This window comes from Anticarsia gemmatalis, chromosome 12, assembly GCF_050436995.1.
Source record: "Anticarsia gemmatalis isolate Benzon Research Colony breed Stoneville strain chromosome 12, ilAntGemm2 primary, whole genome shotgun sequence".
In the NCBI taxonomy this organism is placed as follows: Eukaryota; Metazoa; Arthropoda; class Insecta; order Lepidoptera; family Erebidae; genus Anticarsia; species Anticarsia gemmatalis.
In genome coordinates this window covers 12,976,475-12,982,474 of record NC_134756.1, presented here as the reverse complement: position 1 = coordinate 12,982,474, position 6,000 = coordinate 12,976,475, and the positions used below count along the sequence as shown (strand labels likewise).

Here is a 6,000-nt window from a genome sequence, read left to right as displayed (position 1 = left end):
TAAGAGAAATTGGGAAAGCCAACAACCCGGAAACTGAAGTCGGTACCTTGCAATTAACGGTCAGTCTTTACCTTATGATCTACTAGCTGACCCGCGCAACTTCACTTGCGTCACATTAGAGAGAATGGGCGAAATTTTTCCCCGGTTTTGTAACATTTTTTACTGGTACTCTGCTCCTATTGCTCGTAGCGTGATGATATATAGCCTATAGCCCTCGATAAATGGCCTATTTAACACTGAAAGAATTTTTCAAATCGAATCAGTAGTTCCTGAGATTAGCGCGTTCAAACAAACAAACTCTTCAGCTTTATAATATTAGTATACATAGATTAGTATAGATACTACCAACTCTCCAGATGGTAAACCTGAAAAGATCGAATTACATGCTCCAAAAAAGCTTCTCATAGCTGTGTCAAGTTCACGACAAGCACCTGTTCCCGAGGGTCAGGTGTGGAGGCACGAGCGTCCACATCCGGCAGTCCGGCGCGGCGCTGGTCGGACGAGTTTTCTCCGGTAATTGTCGTGTCCGGCCGCCGCGCCGGTGTTGCGTCACCGCCGTCACGCCGACGTCGCCGACATCGGCGCACGCGAGACAAAACAACACCTTTGTTGAGCCTTTCGACCGTTTGATGGATTTAGAGTATTTGTGTTTATTAAAGGATGTTCGCCATTTGTTGAAAACATGAGTATTATGCTTTTTATGTCACCATGGTTCTGATACTGGCATTGCTACTACTTAACACTGGTATTCTGTCGGTGTCTAATACCAAGTGTCTAATACAAATGTGACAGGTAGGTACCTGTATGACCTATGTACGTATGTGACGCAGGTTCTTTTTTCATTCTAAGAAAAAGTCAGTGGTCTACAAAGTAATGAGCCGGTGACGATCTCTGCTATCTAATGAAACGTACTTACTTGTTTTTATTTTGAGATTAATACCACTCAGATTATATTTCATACTTTCTAATGTCTTAAAATAACTGTTGCAAAAAACAGTGAAATTAATTATGCACAGACTCAAAATTAATTATATCTAGCGAAGATCGCAATTAAAGGTCCTGCGGAGATAGACCGATATTAATCATCTCGATATAATATGTAATGCGAACCGGAGACAAAACGGTTGAGAGAAAATAACCGAAAACCGATATGATGTAACGAGACCTAGATTCACATCAAATGGAATGTTCAAAAAAATTGTCAAAATCTTCACACCACATCCCACCTCCGCGCGGTTACACAACGCGGCGGCGGCGGCGCGCGCGCGGCTCTCTCCGCCAGTTGCACCTCGCGAGCCGCCGCGCGCTGCCGACACAGCCGACATCACCCGACTGCACCCGACATCACCCGACATCACCCGACACCGGCCAAGCACTCACAGTGCTAGAATCGCGTTAGAATTAAAAATTCCGAACGGCGAATTCTCAACAAGTTGTGTTTGAAAAAAATTGCATTAATTTTTTGTATTTCGGTCCGGATTCGGTTAGGAGTGAGAGTGGTGTGAGGAAAGTGAGTGCGGGCATGCGCCTGCGCCGCTGATATTTTCACTTTCTACGCGACGGGACAGTGTGCACTGTGAGTATCGGTACCCGCATTATGTAATGTTTGTGTTTAAACAGATGCCTGGGACACTCGCTACACTAGGTGATGGACACACAGATTTACATATTGTGATTTTTTATGTTATTTGTTTAATGACGGAATGACAATAATAGAGTCTACAGTATATGTATGGGGTAAAAATGAAAGGATTTATGTTTAAAACATGTAGGTATTACTTATTCATGTAAATTGAACTAGTTACCCAAAATCGGATATGAATTGCAGTAGTATAATTGCCAAACTAGTTTTAAATTTAAGCAATATGTTAATTACAAATACCGAAATAATGCACTTTACTGTGAAATTAAGGACCATAAAATGTAAATAGGTCAGCAGGAAACCATATTTGGACAAATTAGTATAAGGACACTTATTTTATTGTCGGATATTGGAAAATATTGAGTCCGTGCCATTTGGTCACAGGTTCGATTCCGGCCGACAAAACCGATAATCTTTGCTTGTCGCTCATGGGATCATATACTGCATATACTTGAATCTTACAATACATAATAGTCATTAAAATATAAAAAAAGAAAATTATATTTTATGTTGCGTGTTAGGATTGAACCTGTGTCACCTCAACAAAGTGATAGTTATAATCATTGCGCAATACGTCCAACAAGACGAGGATTCGGACAAACATAATTGATCATTCATTCTGTCTCTTGAAACCTCAATAATCTCAATTTTCTTCAGAAACTTGGACTAGGTCTTTACTATTAATCCGTAATCAGTAAAAGTAATGACCCACATATACATACGTTTGTTGAATGTGTTATGGAACTGCGCCCATTTCCGTTTGCATGATAACCATTTATAGAAGAACAATTATTAGTTACTCTCCAAAAAAGTATAAAGTTATGTCAACAACATGTACTGAATTAGGACGACTTTAGTTAGCAGCCCATCATCATAATAATCAGCCTTCTATTATCCAAAAACCTGCAATAAAATGGCTCATCGAAGGTATAATACATATCTTTTAGGAAGGAGACAAACATGCCCTTTTGTCATGCGCCAATCCGATTAGGAGTCGAAATCGATCGAAGAGATCACTATCATTATGGTTATACTTAGGATCGTTTATTGCATAATATGAAAATGTTTACAAGCTTTTTTTCTTTTTAATGAGTCCCTTTCTAAGTATTATGTTCGTGACTTAACTTAACTTGGATTAATTCAGCAATGTCTGTATTAACTTTGACGAAGAACAAACATGACTGAAATTTGACAAAGCTTTCTTGAATCAAAATTTACATAACCTCATTATTTACTGAGACTTACTAGCCTAACTTTTTAATTTAACTGAAATCCCATCCCATCCAGGTTATTTTCTTCTTTGATTCCAAGAATTTTCAGTCGATCACCTGTAATTCCAATAATATGTAAAATAATGCCTATTGCTTAGTATCAATTACTTACGTGCATCGGTCAATGAACTCATGTAAGGAAAACAAAAAGTTTACTATTTGTAAAACTCACGCAAATATCATAGCGGTGTGGTTTACTTTCTGATGCTTGACACTTCCTAGTTTTTCATATACACTATTTCTTCAGGGTACTCGGTCAACGTATATGGACTTTTAAAAAGTAATATTTCCTTTCTGTATATACTTGTATTCGTTGTTTTTACACACTATAACAATATACAGTCTTACATAATTAAACTTGGTTCTCATTATTGTCAATTCAAATAGTTTAGACTTGTCAAACGCCTTCTGAACTTAACAGCTTTAAAGCCAGGTTCAATACACAAAAACAATGAAAAACTTATATACAATGCCTAAGTTTACATTTTATACCCTCAAATACGCTTGAAAACGCACAAAATCATATTCTTATTTTCATGAGGGAGATGAGATTTAAGAACGCCACTAATTATGACCTACCTACAAACTTCTTTTGCTTCATTTCCTTTCAAACATAACCGCCTGTTACAAGTACAACGTTTCTAAATAAGTATTAACAACTAACTGCAAACCTATAGCTATATTATGTCAATACAATTTCAATATCCATTAACCAGGCGCATTAGAAGGAAAATTCCGTTTGTATCGTCAACAGCATTGACCCAAAGGAGTAAGGACACTAACATACATACATACAAAGGCACCCGCATACAAACATGGCTGTCGCAATGTACAGTAGGCGTTATAGTTCAACAACTTAGTAGAAAGTCTTGTATGCAAGACTCGCAGCTAGTGGAGTAAACAAAATTCAGATTTTAGAACATCAGTGACCCGTAAGCTTACGCTAACAACTATTTTATTGTGTAAATGTACAGAATTAGTACTCATAATCTGGATATATCGGACATAGCAAGACCCTTTACTAAGTTGTCGGACTATAGTAGTTAATCAATGATTCTGTATTCTATAGGCGATACTGTTTGGAAATATACACTAGATATACGATTGCGATGTTTTACTTGTATAGAATTGTTATTTCGTATGACAGAAAGTAGTTTCACCTCTTTTGAGTTGGCTTTTCAGGTGGAATTTTGTCGGCTATTTCTGTCGCTTTATCAATAGGATACGTTTTTCTTAATTCATCCATGTGCCGTGAAATGGGCTCTCAGACAATCTTCTTTGTTTTATACATATAAGCATGCACTTTTTTCACACACATTCTTAACATGAATCTGTATTCATTGCATGAATTTGTTTATCTCATAAGTTGCATTTTCCCACTATTTTTGCTTCGAATTCGAGGCGTGAAAATATCAATAAGCTTTATTTTACTATTATAACTCCAAGAATATCTAGCTCACAACTGTTTTGTAGCTGTTTTGTGTGTCCAAGCAGTGAAACAGTTTAATAAGTCTACATAATCTGGAATATACACAAACATATTTATTTCCCATCAAACACCTGTAGTATATTACATATAAATATAAACAAACATAAATGACGTAACATGTCGTGTGCCCATTCCGCGGGCAGAGGTCTCGCCCACGTCCTCTACTCCTCAACACTCAGCACTCAGTCATGTTATTAATGTTTTACTAAATATAGTTATAAATGTACCTATGTAAGTTAGAAATAGAAATAAATGGAAATGTTTTTGATAACTCACTGGCTGTCAACTGGTTCTATACTAAGCAGTGCTTGTACAGACAACTAATAAACGTCTTTATATACTTTTATTAATGAATACTATTAGAAGATTATTTATAACTAGCTGACCCGCGCAACTTCGCTTGCGTCACATAAGAGAGAATGGATCAAAATTTTCCCCGTTTTTGTAACATTTTTTATTGCTACTCTGCTCTCATTGGTTGTAGCTTGATGATATATAGCCTATAACCTTCCTCGATAAATGGGCAATCTAACACTGAAAGATTTTTTTAAATCGGACCAGTAGTTCCTGAGATTAGCGCGTTCAAACAAACAAACAAACTCTTCAGCTTTATAATATTAGTATAGATATAAATTATGTGTATCTTAAGTCTATTTATAAAGCCTTTCTGGTAAAAAATTTCTTTTTATCGTTCTTTAAAAAGGACCACGAATTATATCTGTAACCGGACTGACTCTATTTTTATTTATTTTAACCAGACTGCAAGCATTGTTCATAAGATCTTCTAAAATTCTGTCCCAAACAAGTAATACCTACTCTTACAAATTATGCAAAGCTGTTCATGTTTATAACACGACTAGACCGACTCTACATGCACACTAGTACACTGACACAAACACTTGCTCAATGCACCGCATTACCAAACAGTTAAACAAATCACTAACACTTCGAACTCTACACAAAAACTCTACATATAGAGCAACGTTAAGCAACAACAATTGTATCGAGTCTACAAAAAATAACTCAATTGAGTACGCGATCGAATGCGATAGACTCTACGTCTCTACGTGTCTAGGTGTCTCTGTATCTCTACATAGAGTTACGTAATAGATGAACCCGGTGTTTCTCGTGTGAAAACGATGTTACGTCATCCGATAAGTGTGTCGCCTATGTAGAGCGGTATAGGTAGAGTTGTAGAAAGTAAAACGAAAAATTGTTACGGACTTTGTCGGTTCAATGAACAACAGTGGTTGTAAACTCTACTTTTTTGTTTAATACTTGGGTTAAGCCGTTTTTGGAAGCGTGACATTCCAATTTGGGCTAATCGCTGGATCAATGGATGTACAATTTAAGTTTCATTCTTCTAAATATTGTTGAATATTTTTGCGAATGTCTTACGTAATTCTTTGCTATTTTAAGATGTATTGTGTCTCAATTTATAATAAAATGATTGGTTGACAGTTCAAGTGGAAAGCTTCATAACGTTTTCTGTGCCCGAAGGCTCTGTTTGAAGTTCCATTGTTCGCACCTAATCTAATGTGAAACTTCCACTCAAACAAAATGATGATGCTTTATATCCAAGTGATTTTTACATTATA

The 6,000-nt window shown here is 36.6% G+C and overlaps 1 protein-coding gene across 1 annotated transcript in view; it reads left to right on the top strand.

Annotated features, from left to right (window-relative positions):
• The first annotated feature begins 1,287 nt into the window (after positions 1 to 1,287).
• The window catches only part of LOC142976970 (uncharacterized), a 29,425-nt gene continuing 24,712 nt past the window's right edge, over positions 1,288 to 6,000 (top strand). Inside the window, exon 1 of the mRNA XM_076120618.1 lies at positions 1,288 to 1,576. The gene's annotated coding sequence lies outside the window, so the exon portion shown is untranslated. The remainder of the gene's footprint in view (positions 1,577 to 6,000) is intronic.